This window comes from Phyllostomus hastatus, unplaced genomic scaffold (assembly GCF_019186645.2).
Source record: "Phyllostomus hastatus isolate PE091 unplaced genomic scaffold, TTU_PhHast_1.1 phas_contig_2, whole genome shotgun sequence".
NCBI classification, from domain to species: Eukaryota; Metazoa; Chordata; class Mammalia; order Chiroptera; family Phyllostomidae; genus Phyllostomus; species Phyllostomus hastatus.
Window position 1 is genome coordinate 2,587,251 of NW_025333718.1, and position 17,550 is coordinate 2,604,800.

Here is a 17,550-nt window from a genome sequence, read left to right on the forward strand (position 1 = left end):
AAGGGTCCTAGAACATACACAAATCCACCCACCTGGGAATCAGTACCAGAAGGGTCCAATATGCTTGTGGGTAGCAGGGAAAGTGACTGAAAGACAGGCAAGAGCTGAGCAAGCAGCATTGTTCCCTCTCTGATGCCTCCCCCATGTACAGGGCCATGATGCAGCAAGATAGGTTGTCCCTCCCTGGTAAATACCTAAGGCTCTGCTACCTATAACATAACAGGTGCACCAAGACAAATTGGCCAAATGAAATATTGCCCAAATGAAAGAACAGATCAAGACTCCAAAAATAGAACTAAGTGGTGAAGAAATAGCCAACATATCACATGCAGAGTTCAAAACTCTGGTAACCAGGATAGTCACAGAAATGGTTGAGTATGATTGCAAAATAGAGAAAAAAGTGATGATTATACAAAATGGAATAAAGAAAAATATACAAGGAACCAAGAGTGAAGGAAAGGAAACCGGCACTGAAATCAACAATTTGGAGAAAGAAGAAATAAACATTCAACCAGAACAGAATGACTAAACAAGAATTAAAAAAATAAGGAGAGGCTTAAGAACCTCCAAGACAACTTTAAACATTCCAACATCTGAATCTTAGGGATGCCAGAAGGAGAAGGGAAAGAGGAAGAAATTGAAAACTTATTTGAACAAATAATGAAGGAGGACTTACCCAATCTGGCAAGAGAAATAGACTTCCAGGAAGTCATGGATGCTCAGAGAGTCCCAAAAGAAGCATGCACCAAGGCACATCATAATTACATTACCCAAGATTAAAGGTAAGGAGAGAATCTTAAAAGCCACATGAGGAAAGGAGAGAGTTATCTACAAAGGAGTTGCCATAAGACTATGAGCTGATTTCTCAGAAGAAACCTTTCAGGCAAAAAAGGGCTGGAAAAAAGTATTCCAAGTCATGAAAGGCAAAAACCTACATCCAAGATCACTCTGTCAGCAAAGGTATCATTTAGAATGGAAGGGCAGATTAAAAGCTTTTCAGATAAGGTCAAGTTAAAGGAGTTCATCATTACTAATCCCTTATTATATGAAACATTGAAGGATAAAGGACACGTGGACAAAAACTAGGGGTGGGTGGAAATGGGAGGGAGATGAGGAGGGCTGGGTGGGTGGGCTGGGGTGGGAGTAAAAGAAAATTGTACTTGAACAATAATTAAAATAAAATTATTAAATAAATAAAGTCTGCTAATTTTAAAATAAAAAAAGAAATGTTAAAGGGACTTATCTAAGAAAAAGGTAATCAGAACTATGGTCAGTAAAATGAGAACAAACTCACAACTATCAACAATAGAACCTAAAAAAACAAAAAGAAAAACTAAGCAAACAACTAGAACAGGAATAGAATCACAGAAATGAAGATTATATGGAGGGTTATCAGCATGTAGGTAAAGGGGTGAGAATGGAGGAAAAGGTATAGCGAGTAATAAGAGCCATAATGGCAGGGACAAAATAGAGAGGGGAAGGTTAATGATAGTATAGGGAATGGAGAAGCAAAAAAAAAAATTATATGTATGACCCATGGACATGAACTAAGCCGGGGGCGGGGGGGAATGCTGGGGAAATTGGGGGTGCAGAGTGGAGAGGAATAAAGGGGAGCAAAAAATGGGACAACTGTAATAGAATAATCAGTAAAATATACTTTAAATATAAAAAACAAAAAAATAATAAGCTGTCATCCAGTATCCATGTATTTGACTGTTTTTGAGTTTTTTCCTTCAGGTTGGTTTCTAGTTTCAAGTCATCGTGATCTGCGAAAATGCTTGATATGATTTCAGTTTTCTTGAATTTGTTGAGGTTTGTTTTTTGTCCTATAATATGGTCTATATTTGAAAATTTTCCATGTACATTTGGAAAGAATGTATATTTTGTTTCCTTGGGGTGAAAGGTTCTGTATATATCAGTTAATCCCATTTGATCTAGCATGTCGTTCAGTGTCACAATGTCCTTGTTGATTCTTAGTTTAGAAGATTAGTCATTGTTGACAGTTGGGTCTTAAAATTCCCTACTATGAGTGTGTTGCTATCTATCTCTTTTTTGATGTCCTCCAAGATTTTCCTTGTACATTTGGGTGTTCCCATGTTGGATGCATATATGTTTACAATGTTTACAGCTTCCTGATTGATTTTCCCTTTTAAATTATGAAATGACCTTCTTTGTCTTTTTTTATGGCCTTTGTTTTGAAATAGTGTTCAGGCCTTTTGTTTCTTGGGGTTTTTTGATTACTGATTCAATTTTGTTAGTAGTACTTGGTACATTCTATTCTCTATTTATTCTTTAAAAATTATTTACTCATAATTATTTTTAACACCTACTGGCATATTTATTTATTCATTTATTTATTTATTATATTTTTATTGATTATGCTATTACAGTTGTTTTGATTTTCCCCCTTTGCCTCCTCCACCTAGCAACTCCTACACCCTCAGGCAATCCTCCCACCATTGTTCACGTCCATGGATCATGTGTATAAGTTATTTGGCTACTCCATTTCCTACAATGTATTTTACATCTCTATAGCTATTCTGTAACTACCTATTTGTATTTCTTAATCCCCTCACCTTTTTACCCATTACCCCGTATTCCCCTCCCAACTGGCATCCATCAAAATGCTCTCCAAATCCATAATTCTGTCACTGTCCTTCTTGTTTTCCCAGTTTGTTTTTATTGATAGATATGAATTTATTGACATTTTATTATTCATAGTTTGATCTTCTTTTTCTTAAGAAGTCCCTATAACATTTCATAAAATAATGGTTTGATCATAATTAACTCCTTTAATTTTTTCTTGTCTGGGAAGCTCTTTAACTGCCCTCTCATTCTATGTGATAACTGTGCTGGGTAGAGCAATCTTGGCTGTAGGCCCCTGCTTTTCACGACTTTGAATATGACTTGCCAATCCCTTCTACTCTGAAAAGTTTATTTTGAGAAATCAGTAGGTAGTCTTATGAAAACTCCCCCCCTTCAAGTAACTAACTTTTTTTCTCTTGTTGCTTTTAAGATTCTCTATCTTTATCATTTTGAATTTTAATTATGAAGTTGCTTGGACTGGGCCTCTTTGCATCCATCTTGTTTGGAAATCTGTCATTCCTGGACTTGCATGTCTATTTTCTTCAGCAAATTAGGGAAGTTTTCTTTCACACTTATTTCAAGATTTCCAATTTCTTGCTCTTTCTCTTCTCCTTCTGGCACCCTATAATGCGAATATTGGACCTCTTGAAGTTTGTCCCAGGGGCTGCTTATACTACCCTAATTTTTTTCAATTATTTTTTCTTCTTGTTTTTCTGAATAGTTGTTTTTTCTTCCTTATGTTCCAAATAATTGACTTGATTCTTGGTTACATCCACTGTACTGTTGCTTCCATATAAATTGTTCTTTATTTCAATTAGTATATTCTTTATTTCTGACTGGATCTTTTTTTTATATTGCTGTGGTCCTCACTAAGTTCCCTGAGCATCCTTATACCCAGTGTTTTGAACTCTGCGTCTGACGGATTGCTTATTTCCGTTTTCTTTAGGTCTTTTTCTGGAGTTTTGATCTATTCTCTCATTCATGTCATGTTTCCTTTTCCCTTCATTTTGGCAGCTTCCCTGTGTTTGTTTCAATGTATTAGATAGAGGAGCTTTGACTCCGTGTCTTGGTAGTATGGCCTAATGTAGTAGGTGGCCTGTAGGGTACCTAATGTAGTAGGTGGCCTGTAGGGTACAGTTGCACAGCCTCCCACATCACTCTAGATGGGTACTCAAGGTGCACCCTTTGTGTAGGATGAGTACACCCTCCTCTTGTAGTTGAGCATTAGTAGTGGTTTCCAGATCAACAGGAAGGATTTACCTAGCCCAGTTAGCTGCATGGATTGGCTGTGACCCCTGACCACCAACCTCTACCCTCCATGGAGGATCTACTGTGCCGGGGCCAGGTGATAGTGCTCTGATGTGGTATGTAGGTATTCGCTGGGTGCGCTGGCCTTGGGATTTCCTGGATGGTGCAGGTGAAGGTCAGCCCCTACCTCTGTTTTGCCCAGGGCCACCCCGCCTGAACTGTAATGAAACCTGAGATGCCTGCTACTTTTTTCTGAGCGTGGAGATTCCCAAGTAAGGCTAAGATGTGAATCCAGGTTGGCTACTGCTAGTGCCAGGCTTGGGGCTCACTGAGGCCAGCTGTTGTTTGTTTGAGAGGATTTGGGAAGTTGTGCAGCAGCAGCCAAGACCAGCCATCCATATTGAAAAGCAGCTTTGATGGGCCTGTAAGTTGGATAGGACAGAGTCTTTAGGGATCTCCAAGTCAGGTCAAACGGTGTTAGCCAGGCTTGTGGAGTTTCAGATATGGCACCAGCATGTTGAGTATGTGGCTGTGTGGGTAGAGGGTTTAGAAAAGGTGCAATGACTTCTGCTTTTCTTGATGCCAGATACTTCAATTTCTCCCAGTATGCCACTGGTACTTTTCAAGCTGCTACCCCATTGCTGGAGCTCAGAAGGAGTGAGTTGGAATAGGTGAGTCCTTGTGTGGGTTCTTTAAGAGGAACTGCTTGGGGCTCTAGAAGTTTCTTGAGATTCCATCAGCTCAATCCCTGTTGGTTTTTGCAGCCAAAATTGTGAGGATTTATCTTACTGGCACTGAAACTCTAGGCTAGGGGGGCCTGGTGTGGGTCTGGGACTCCTTGCTCCCAAGATATCCCTCCCAAAGTTTTACCCACCACACTTGAGTGTGGGATGAGCCTATTCCACATCTGTGCACCTCATACCTGTCTGGATGGATGTGGTTTCTTTAATTCCATAGTTGTCAGACTTCCATTCAACTCAATTTCTGTTGGCTCTGAGTGATGGCTGTTCTATATTTTAGTTGTAATTTTGATGTTGTTGTGCAAAGAGGTGAGTTATATGTGCATCTTATCCATTTATTATTGATTCAGTTGGAAGATTTTGTGTTTCCAGGAATTTATCCATTTTTTTCCACATTGTCCAATTTTCTATTTTTATTTTTTATATTTTTAATGTTTCAAAAAAATTTAAGATTCTCTTGTGATTATTTTCACTTTGATATTTATTATTTCCTTCCTTCTACTCACTTTTTGCTGTGTTTGTTATTTTAAAAATTTGGGGGGGTATAAATTTAGATAGTTTATTTGATACATTTTTATTTCTTGAGATAGGCCTATATTGCTATGAATTTTCCTGTTAGAACTGCCTTCAGAAACAAAAGTGTTCCACCCAAGATGGAGGCATAGGTAGATACACTTTGCTTCCTCACACAATCAATAGAAAGATAACAACCAATTTAAGGATAAAAAACAACTAGAACTTCCAGAAAATCGAACTATATGGAAGTCCAGCAACCAAGGAGTTAAAGAAGAAACATTAATCTAGACTGGTAGAAGCAGGGGAGACAGGCAGCAGTGCTGGGGAAGAGGTGCCGCAATCCGGGTGGCTAGGGGACTGGGAAGTTCCACATGCACATGCAGATAAACCAGAGGAACAGCTGGGGTGCAAGACAGACCGCACGACCCAAGGTTCCAGGGCTGTGAAAGTAAACCATCAAAACCTCTGGCTGTGAAAACCTGTGGAGGTTTCAACAACAGAAGAAACTGGCATTTTCAAAGAAGAGCCCACTGAGGGTCCCACTGAGTCCTAGATCATACACAGGCCCACTAGCCTTGGAATCAGCACCAGGGCAGCACTTGGAAGGGGCAATTCGCTTGTGGGAAGCAGGGGAAGTCACTGAAAGTGAGGCAAGAATGAAGCAAGCAGCATTGTTCCCTCTCTGACCCCTCCCCCACATACAACACCTCAACACAGTGAAGTGGGTCATGCCACCCTGGTCAATACCTAAATGTCCACCCCTTACAACGTAACAGGTGCACCAAGACAAAAAAATATGGCCCAAAAGAAACAGATCAAAACCCCAGAAAAAGAGCTAAGCAACAGGGAGATAGCCAACCTATCAGATTCAGAATTCAAAACACTGGTAATCTGAATGCTCAGAGAAGTAAATGAGTATAACTGCAAAATAAAGGAAGAATTGAAGGCTATACAAGGTGAAATGAAGCAAAAAATACAGGGAACCAACAGTGAAAGGAAGAAAACCAGGACTCAAATTGATGATTTGGAATAAAAGGAAGAAATAAACACTCAACTGGAATAGAATGAAGAAATAAGGATTCAAATAATTGAGGAGAGGCTGAGGAACTTCACACAAAACTTTAAACGTTCCGACATCTGAATCATAGGGGTGCTAGAAGGATAAGAGGAAGAGCAAGAAATTGAAAACTTATTTGAAAACATAATGAAAGAAAAATTCCCCAATCTGGAGAAGGAAGTAGACATGCAAATCCAGGAAGCTCAGAGAATCCCAAAAAAGTTTGGACCCAAATGGGGAACACACCAAGACACATCATAAATTACCAAAGATTAAACATAAGGAGAGAATCTTAAAAGCAGGAAGAGAAAAGAAGAGTTACCTACAAAGGAGTTCCCGTAAGAATATCAGTTGATTTCTAAAAAGAAAACTTGAAGGTAACAAGAGGCTGGAAAGAAGTATTGAAAGTCATGAAAAGCAAGGACCTACATGCAAGATTACTCTAGCCAGCAAAGCTCTCATTTAGGATGGATGAGCAGATAAAGTGCTTCCCACATAAGGTAAATCTAAAGAGTTCATCATCACTAAGCCATTATTATATGAAATGTTAAAGGGACTTATCTAGGAAAAAAGATAAAACTATGAATAGTAAAATGACAACAAACTCACTATTATCAACAACTGAATCTAAAAACAAAAATGAACTAAGCAAAGAACTGGAACAGGAACAGAATCACAGAAATGGAGATCACATGGAGGGTTATCAGCATGGAGGGGGAGGGAGAGAATAAGGGAAAAGATACAGGGAATAAGAAGCATAATTGGTAGGTACAAAATAGAGAAGGGAAGGCTAATAGTATAGGAAAATAGAGAAGCCAAAAAACTTATATATATGATCCATGGACATGAACTAAGGTGGAAATGCTAGAGGGAATGGGGGTACTTGGTGGAGGCAGATAAAGGGGAGAAAAATAGGACTGTTTTAACAGCATAATTAATAAAATATATGTTAAAAAAATTTAAAAAGAGAACTGCTGTGGATGTGTCCCATAGATTTTTGCATCATGTCTTTTCATTTTCATGAAAACAAAAGATACCTTTTGGTATTCTTAATCAATTCATTGTTCAGTAGCATGTTATTTAGCCTCCCTGTTTGTTTTTCTGTTTTTTTTTTCTTGTAATTAAGTTCTAGTTTCATACCATCAGAATGGGAGAAGACGTTTGATAAGATTTCAGTATTCTTAAATTTACTGAGACTTTTTGTGTCTTAACATATGGTCTATACTGGAAACTGTTCCATGTGCACTTGGAAAAAATGTATGTTCTGCTGCTTGGCAGTGAAATGATCTAAAAATTATCAATGAAATCTATCTGTGTAATTTGTCATTTAAGGCCTGTTTCCTTGTTGATAATCTGTTTTGGTGATCTATAAATAGAGGTTAATTAAATGTTAAAGTCAACGCATTATGATTGTATTACTCTCAATCTCTCCCTTTACATTTGTCAATATTAGGTTTATACACTTAGATACTCCTATAGTGGGTATAAATGTTAATTCCTTTATCATTGTGTAATGTCTTTTTTGTCTCTTGTTATGGCTTTTACTTTTTGTTGTTGTTGTTTTTTTCTTTTCTTTTTTTTTTTGAGAAAGAGGGAGGAAGATAGGGGAAAGTACTAAGAGAGAGAGAGGGATTTGATGTTCCAATTATTCATGCACTCATTGGTTGACTCCTCGATGTGCTCTGACCAGAGATCAAACCAACATCCTTGGCATTTTGGGACAATGCTCTAACCCACTGAGGGTCTATAGCATTTGTTTTAAAATCTATTTTGTCTGATATAAGTATTGCTACTCCAGCTTTTTTTTTCATTTCCTTTGGCACAAAATATATTTTCACTCTGTACTGTTGATCTGAAGTAGGTCTCTTATAGGCAGTATATGTATGAATCTTGTTTTCCAATCTGTTCAGCCACACCAAATGTTTTCATTGGAGCATTTAATCCATTTACATTTAAAATAATTATTGACATGTATGTGATTATTGATATTTTTTAATTCAATTTTTTATTTCTTCTTTCTTCTCCTTCTCCTCTTCTTTCTCCTTCTCCTTCTTGTCCCTCTAACATGTCTTGTAATACTAGTTTGGTGGTGATGTAATTCTTCAGTTTTTCTTGTCTGAGATGTTCATTATCTGTCCTTTTATTCTAAATGATAACCTTGCTGGGTAAAGTAATCTTGGTTGCAGTTCCTTGCTTTTCATCACTTGTGTCAATCCCCTTTGGCCCTGACATTTTTTTTTTTGAGAAATCAGCTGACAATCTTAAGGTAGCTTCTTTGCATGTTAACTAACTGCTATTCTCTTGCCGCTTTTAAGATTCTCTCTTTGTCTTTAATGTTTAGCATTTTATTTATGATGTGTCTTGGTTTGAGCTTTTGGGTTCACCTTGTTGGGGACATTCTGTGTTTCCTGGGTTTGTATGACAAATTTCTTTGTCAGGTCAGGGAAGTTTTCAAGCATTATTTCCTCAAGAAGGTTTTCAACCTTTTGTTCTCTCTCTTTTTCTGATAGCCATATGATGAAAATATTTATATGCTTGATGTATCAGAGGTCCCTAAAACTATCCTCATTTTTAAAAATTCTCTTTTCTTTTTGTGGTTCTGATTCGTATTTTCTACTACCTACCCTCCAAATTGCTGATTTCATCTTCTACTTCATCTAATCTGCTGCTGATTCCATAAAATTTTTAATCTGGGGGGGGCAAGGGAGAAAGAGAGGGAGAGAAACATTGATGTGAGAGAGAATCATCAATTTGCTGCCTTCCATATGTGCCACAACTGGGACCCAACTGGCAACCCAGGCATGTGCCCTGACTGGGAATTGAACTGTTGACCTTTTGGTTTGTGGGACAATGCCCATAAACTGAGCCACACTAGCCAGGACATCTAATCTGTACTTCATTTCAGTTTTGTGTTCTTCATTTCTGATTAGTTATTTTTTACGATTTCTATTTCTCTGTGTAAGTTCTCACTGAGTTAATCTACTCTTTCAATAAGTTCAGAGAGCATCCTTATAAACCAGTGTATCTAAACTCTGTATCTGGTTGATTGCTTGCTTTATTTCCTTTAGTTCTTTTTATGGAGTTTTATCTGGTTTTTCATTTGAGACATGTTTCTTTGTCTCTTCATTTTGTCTGCTCCCCTGTGTTGTGTGTGTGTGTGTGTGTGTGTGTGTGTGTGTGTGTTTTAGGTAGGTGTGTTTTAGGTATGCTATGTTAACCAGTCTTGGCTGGGTGGCCTTATGTAGTAAGTGTTCTATGAGGCCCAGTGTTGCAATCTCATTGTTCACCTGAGCCTGGTGGCCCAGAAGGGTCCCTTATGTAAGTTTGTGCTTGCCCTTCTGTTATAGTTGAGGCTTAGTTATTGATGGCACATCAGGGGGTGGAATTGACTCTCAGGCTGACTGACTATGAGGACTGGCCATTAATACTACAAACATATTTTTTGGGGGGACTGACTCCATAGAGTGGGATTCCCTTTAGTGGGGCCTCTAGGGTCTGCCGAGTCCACCCTTTGCTGTGTCATTTTTGGAGGTAATTGGGTGATGCTCTGATGTGGGTGAAGCTGGCCACTGGCTGTGTTGGTTCTGGGACCTTTTGGGAAGGGCCCTTGTGCAGTCCCAGGTCATCCACAACCTATGCCCAGCCCAGGACCACCTATTAGTAGTTACAAAGTAATCTGTGGTTGATAGCTGCCTGTGCTGGGCTTGAAGGCACCTGGGAGAGGTTATCCTGTGAACTAAGGCTAGCTGCCACTAGTACTGTGCTGTGGGCTGATTAAGAAGAGGTACAGGGCACAGGAAAGCCAGGAGCTGCTTGTTTGGGTTTTGTGGCCCTTTCAGAGATTGTAGGAAAGTCTGCAGTATGGGTCAAAGCTGGCCACTTATAAGGAAGAGCTGTTGAAAGAGATTCTAGCCTGTTGATGGGTTTGGTGGTGTGGGTTCTCAAGGAATCACCATGATGGGCAAAGGGGTTATCATTTGATAGAGATTAAGATTTGGTGCCTGCCTGCTCCTGAAGGTTGAGGGGTGCGAGGGATCAACAAAGGAAAAATGGTGCCTGCCAGTACTTCAGTACAGGGCTGTCCCTCCAGCTTTTGCCCAAAGCCAGACTATTGAGTTTGTCACCCTATGACCCTGGCACTTTTTTAGCAGACACCCAGCAACAGAACTCAGATAAGTGAGTCCATCAGTAAGTCCATCCACATTTCCTTTCACTGAAATGCCTGGGATTCCAACTCCATCTTCTTGGTGATTTTTGCAGCCAGATCTTGTAGGGACTCCTCTTTGTGACACTGGTGGTGCAAACTGGTGAGCCCAGCATGGGGAGTCCAGTGTGGTGGTCTGAAAAGCAGAGTCCAGTGGAGGTCCTTTAGGGGGCCTTTGCAGTTGAAATATCACTCCTGATTTTTAACCATCACATGTGGGTGTATAGCTAGCCCATTTTGTGTCTCTGCAACCAGGTTTCTTCTTAAAAAAGGAGATTTTATTTATTTATTTATTTATTTATTTTTAGAGAGGGGAAGTGAGGGAGGAAGAGGAGGAGAGAAACATCAATGTGTGTTTGACACTTGTGTGCCCCCTACTGGGGATCTGGCCCACAACCCAGACATGTGCTCTGACTGGGAATCAAACCAGTGACCTTTTAGTTTGCAGGCCAGTGCTCAATCCACTGAGCCACACCAGCCAGGGCCAGGTTTCTTCTTTATATCCTTATTTATAGCTGTTCTGTTCAGTTAGCTGTCAGGTGGTTCTTAAGGTTGGTTATTCTGTAATTCATTTGTAATTCTGATGTGGTTGTGGGAGGAGGAGCACAGCATTAACCTACTCTACCATCTTCACTAGAAGTCTAACATGATATCTTATTTTTGCTTTGACTTGCATTCCTCTAATGATTAGTGTTTAGCATCTTTTCATCTGCTTGTTGTCCATTTGTATATATCATCTTTGTAGAAATGTCTGTTTAAATTCTCTATTTTTAAACCGATTGCATTGTTGTTGTCTAGCTTCTGTTTCACTAATTTCAGCTTTAATCTTTATTATTCCCATCCTTTTGCTTACTTTAGGTTTTGTTTCCTCTTTTTTCCCTGTGTCTTAAAGCAAAATTCAGGTTATTTATTTGAGATCATTTTTGGTAAGTATAGGACTTTACAGTCTAAATTCCCCTCCAAGTAGTACTTTTAGCTGTGTTCCATGTGTTTTTGGTATGTTGCATCCTCGTTTTCACTCATCTCAAGATATTTTTCTAATTTCCACTGTGATTTATTCTTTTATTTATTATTTAGAGGTGTGTTAATTTCCACATTTGCGAATTTGACTAGTTGCTTTCTATAATTGATTTTTAATTTCATTCTATTGTTGTGGGAAAACATACTTTGTATAATTTCAATTCTTTAAAATTTATTGAGGGTTGTATTATGCAATAGCATATGGTCCATGTTGGAGAATCTTCAATGTGCATTTGAAAGGAATGTGTATTCTGCTATTATTGGATGGAGCTTTCCATAGATGTCTTTTTTGGTCTACTTAGTTTATACTGCTGTTCAAGTCTTCTATTGTCTTGATTTGTCTAGTGAATCTAGTCATTATTGCTCTTTAAAATATATCTGATGATTGAAAGAAAAAATTATAACATTGTTCAGTGGAGTTTACATTGCATGTAAGTGTAATATGACATCTATAACAAAAAGGAGGGAGGGAAATATTGGGTTAGCCAAAAGGTTTATTTTTTTTATACGATAGCTCTAGTAGTACTTAATTGTCTTTAACTTCATTCAAAACAATTTTTTAGATTGTATGTGACAGCTGTCACATCTGCTTGCATTTTTAAAAAATCAAAATTGGTGAATTTTTGTGTAGCCATTTTAATATTCAAGGTGGAAGAATATACTCAACATTTTCTGCATATTATGTTTTCTTATTTCAAGAAGGGTAAAAACCCAACTGAAATGCAAAATTAGACTTGTGCAGTGTATGGAGAAGGTGCTGTGATTAATTGAACATGTCGAAAGTGGTTTGTGAAATTTTTTGGTACTATTGACATTTTGGCCAAGTAATTCTTTGCTGTAGGGCTGTTTTATGCATTAGGAGATATTTAGCAGCACTCCTGGCTTCTACACACTGGAAGCCAATAGTAGGAGATAGCCAACATACTCAAAATATCTAAATCAATAGAGTTATTGGTAAAAATGAAAAACATGTCTTTTATTTTATGGAAAAACTAAATGGACTTTTTGGCCAATCCAATATATGGTCATAAGGTTTGTGCATTCTACTTGAAATGGTATTCATTCTAAGTAGTCTGTGAATAATTATGTAAGTATATTGTAATCCCTAAAGCCACCATTAAAAAAAACAACTATACAAAGAGATATATTCCACAACAATAAATTAAAACAATTAGTATATTATTCAAACTGTTCAAATAAAAAAAGGAAGCCAGAAAAGAGTAAACAAAAATAAAAAGTGGGACAGTCCTGGCTAGGTATCTCAGTTGTTTAGAGCATCATCCTGATATGCCAAGGTTGTGGGTTCAACTCCTGGTCAGAGCACATATAGGAATCAACCAATGAATGCATGGATAAATGGAACAACAAACTGCTGTTTCTCTTTCTTTCTCTCTCTCTCTCTATCCCCTCTCTTTCAAATCATAAACTAAAAAATGGGACAAATTAAAACCAAATAGTAAAATGGTAGACATATAAGTAATTACATTAAATATAAGTGGGCTAAACATACAATTAAAAGACAGATATTGTCAGAGTGAATAAAATAATACCTTACTATATGGTGAATAAGAAACTGTTTTAAATCAATGATATATATATATATATATGTTCAAAGTAAAGGGACAGAAAGAGAAATACCACAGATGCATTAATCAAAAGAGCCTGGAGTCCCTGGCCAGGTAGCTAAGTTGGTTAGAGCATCATCCTAATATGCCAAGGTTGTGGGTTCAATATCTGGTCAGGGCATGTACAAGAAAAAAAAAAGCTGGGTTGGCCATATTAGTATCAGACAAAATAGATTTAAGAGTAAGAAAGTCATCAGGAATAACAAAGAATATTACATAATGCTAAAAGTGTCAATTTACCAAAAAGACATAACAATTTCAATGTGTTTGCATGTGTTTGCATGCATGAACTTTTAAATTCATGAAGCAAAAACTAATCAACGTGAAGGAAGGGAAGAAACAAATCCAAAATTATAGTTGGAGACTTCAATATTCCACTATCTATAATCGATATAAATAGTAGAAAATCACAAAACCACAGGAAAACTGATCAGGACCATCAAACAACTGTATCTAATTTACACTTGTAGAGCACTTTACCCATTTGACAAGAGAATATCCATTCGAGTGCACATGGAAGATTCATGCAAAGTATATTCTTTGACCATATGAAAGAAAACCAGGATCAATAAGAAAAACATAAGTGGAGATTCTCTAAATGCTTGGAAATTGCACAAGAGACTTCTAGATAATTCACATATCAAAGAGAAAATCTCAAGGGAAGTTAGAAAATATCAATATCCTTAATAAACTTAGATGCAAAGTCCTCAATAAAATATTAGAAAATTGAATCCAGTACTAGTATATAAAAGGTATATTAAGCCTTAAAAGGCCATGAAATTCTGAAAAATGCTATTGTGTGGATGAACCATGAAAATTTATGCTAAATTAAAGGACAAATACTATATGATACCAATTATCTCAGGAAACTGGAATTGAGAAATTCATAGAGACATAGAGTAAACTAGAAGTTACCAGTGAAAAGGGAGGGGAGAATGATGAGTTATTGTTTAATGTGCACAGTTTCTCTATGGGATGAAAAAAATATTTTAGAAATAGTGGTGATGGTTGGATAACATTGAAAGAGTACTTAATGCCATTGAATTATACACTTAAAATAGTTAAAATGGTATTTTGTTATGTGTATCATACTACAAAAAACAAACAAACAAAACATACCACAACTACATGGGATTTATTCTGAGAATTCAAGGATAGGCTAATATTCTAAAATCAAGTAATGCAATCATATTAGCAACTTAATGAAGAAAAATTAGGACTTCCGGCAAGATGGAGGCATGGGTGGACGCACCGTACCTCCACACACAGCCAAGATTGGAACAAGAACAATTTAGAGGCAGAATAACACCCAGAACTGACAGAAAATTTATCTGAATGGAAGTCAGACAGCCAAGAAGTTGAAATAGACCCGTTTATCTAGACTGGTAGGAGGGGTGGAGACAAATAGCTGGGCGAGGGTCGAGGCGCAGCACGGAGAACTGGGAAAATTGGGCGCATAAGGCAACCAGAAGCGCGTAAGGCATCTGGGGCACGCAAGATCACAGCAGGTGGACCCTGAGTACACAAGCGGCAGCTGGCAGACCCACTGAGGCAGCGATTGTGGAGCAGGGCAGAGTGCTCAAACCAGGGCCTCAGAGAAGGGACTGAGGTCCCAGGAGAACGGAGCTACCACCATTGTTCCCTCTCAACCCCGCCCCCACATACAATGTCACAATCTAGCGACTGGGGTGCCCAGCCCTGGAGAACACCTAAGGCTCTGCCCCTCACCGTAACAGGAGCAACCAGGCCACACAGAAAGAGGGAGAGAGGGAGAGAGAGAGAGAGATGGCTCAAACAGAAGAACAAATCAGTGCCCCAGAACTCATCCTTTTGAGCGACCAAGAGATAGCTAACCTATCAGATGCACAGTTCAAAACACTGGTGATTAGGAAGTTCACAGAATTCGTTGATTTTGGTCTCAAATTAGACGAACAAATGCAGGTTACCATAAGAGAAATGAAGGAAAATGCATAGGGAACCAAGAGTGATGGGAAGGAAACTGGGACTCAAAACAGTAGAGTGGACCAGAACAAAGAAAGAAACAACCAAACAGGAAACAATGGAGAAATAAGAATTAAAAAAAAATGAGGAGAAGCTTAGGAACCTCCAGGACATCTTTAAACGTTCCAACATCCAAATTATAGGGGTACCAGAAGGGGAAGAGGTAGAGCAACAGATTGAAAATGTATTTGAACAAATAATAAAGGAGAACTTCCCCAACCTGGCAAAGGAAATAGACTTCCAGGAAGTCCAGGAAGCTCAGAGAGTCCCAAAGAAGTTGGACCCAAGAAGAAACACACCAAGGCACATCATAATTACATTAGCCAAGGTAAAAAATGAAGGAGAGAATCCTAGAAGCAGCAAGAGATAAGGGGACAGTCACCTACAAAGGAGTTCCCATCAGACTGTCACCTGATTTCTCAAAAGAGACCTTACAGGCAAGAAGGGGCTGGAAAGAAGTATTCCAAGTCATGAAAGACAAGGACCTATATCCCAGATTACTCTATCCAGCAAAGCTTTCATTTATGAGTGGAATGGCAGATAAAGTGCTTCTCAGATAAGGTCAAGTTAAAGGAGTTCATCATCACCAAGCACTTATTTCATGAAATGTTAAAGGGATTTATCTAAGAAAAGAAGATTAAAAAAAAACATGTATAGTAAAAGGACAGCAAACTCACAATTATGAACAACCACACCTAAAGCAAAACCAAAACAAACTAAGCAAACAACTAGAACAGGAACAGAACCACAGAAATGGAGATCACATGGAGGGTTAGCAACAGGGGAGTGGGGGGAGTAGAAACGGGGGAAGGGTACAGAGAATAAGTAGCATAGATTGTAGGTTGAAAATAGACAGGGGGAGGGTAAGAATAGTATGAGAAATGTAGAAGCTGAAGAACTTATAAGTATGACACATGGACATGAACTAAAGAGGGGGGAAGTGGGTGAGAAGGGGTGTGCAGGGGAGATGGGAGTGAAGGGGGGAAATAGGACAACTGTAATAGCATAATCGATAAAATATATTAAAAAAAGAAGAAAAATTATATGATCATATCAAGTAATACAGAAAAAGCATGTGACCTAATTCAGTGTTAATTCATGATAAAAATTGTCAGCAAACTACAAATAAAAGAACATTTTCTTCACCTGGTTAAGAAATTTACAAAAAATCTACTGCTAATATTGCACTTAATGGTGAAAGCCTTTTCCCTTAAGATCAGAGACAAGGGAAGAATGTCCTCTCTTGCCATTCTCATTCAATATTGTATCAGAAGCCCAGAGTAATGAAATAAAGCAAGATAAAGAAATAAAAGGCATACAAATTAGGTCATATGATTGTTTATGTGTGTGTAAAATCCCAAGTAAACTATAAAAAAATATCCTGTTAGTTTAACAATGTCACAGGATACAAGGTCAACATAGAAATTAACCCTGGCTGGCATAGCTCAGTGGATTGTGGGCTGTGAACCAAAGTGTCACCAGTTCGATTCCCAGTCAGGGCACATGCCTGGGTTGCGGACCAGGTCCCCAGTGGGGGCCACATGAGAGATAACCACACATTGATACTTCTCTCCCTCTCTTTCTCCCACCCTTCCCCTCTCTAAAAATAAATAAATTAAATTTAAAAAATCTTTTAAAAAATCAATTGTATTTCTCTGTACCAGCAATGCACAATGGAGGCTAAAATCTAAAATAATACCATTTATATTAGGTCTATGAAAAGCAAAATCACTATAACCTAACAAAACATGTATAGAATATACATGGTTAAAATCACAAAATGCTACCCTGGTTGGTATGGCCCAGCAGACTGAGTGCCAGCCTACTGACGGAAGGGTCAGCAGTTTGTTTCCCAGTTGGAGCACATGTGTGGAATGCAGTCCAGCTCCCTGGTTGGGGGCGTGTGAGAGGCGGCCAGCTGATTTATCTCCCACACATTGATGTTTCTCTCCTGCTCTTTCCCCCTACCTTCCCATTTCTCTAAAAAGAAATAAATGAAATCTTTAAAAAAAGATTTAAAAAAGTTTTTTTAAAAAACACAAAATGCTGATGAAAGTAAAGAAGACCTAAATAAATGGTCCATGACTATGCTCATGGATTGGAAGACATAGTAAAAATATCAATTATCCCTGTATTTATCTGTAAATTAAGTATATTTCCAATAGTACCCAGCATAATTTTCATGTAGATTACTTCCTTATAGAATGCATGTGGAAAGGTAAAGGAATGAAAATATGATAATAATTTTGAGAAAGAAGTATACAGTTGGAGGAATCCTACTACTGAATTTTAAGACATATAAAGCTGCAGTAATCAAGTCAAGACAATGAAGTGTCTGCATAAAGATAGATGCATAAACCAATGAAACAAAATGTAGAGTGCAGATATACACCCATGGTAATATGCTCATTTGATTTCTACAAAGAGACAATAGCAATTTAAAGCAAGAAGGATAATGCTGCAACAACTGGATAGCCATATACAAAAAAGGCTCTTGACATAAACCTTCCACTGAGAACAAAAACTAACTCAAAGTGGATCACAAATCTAAAT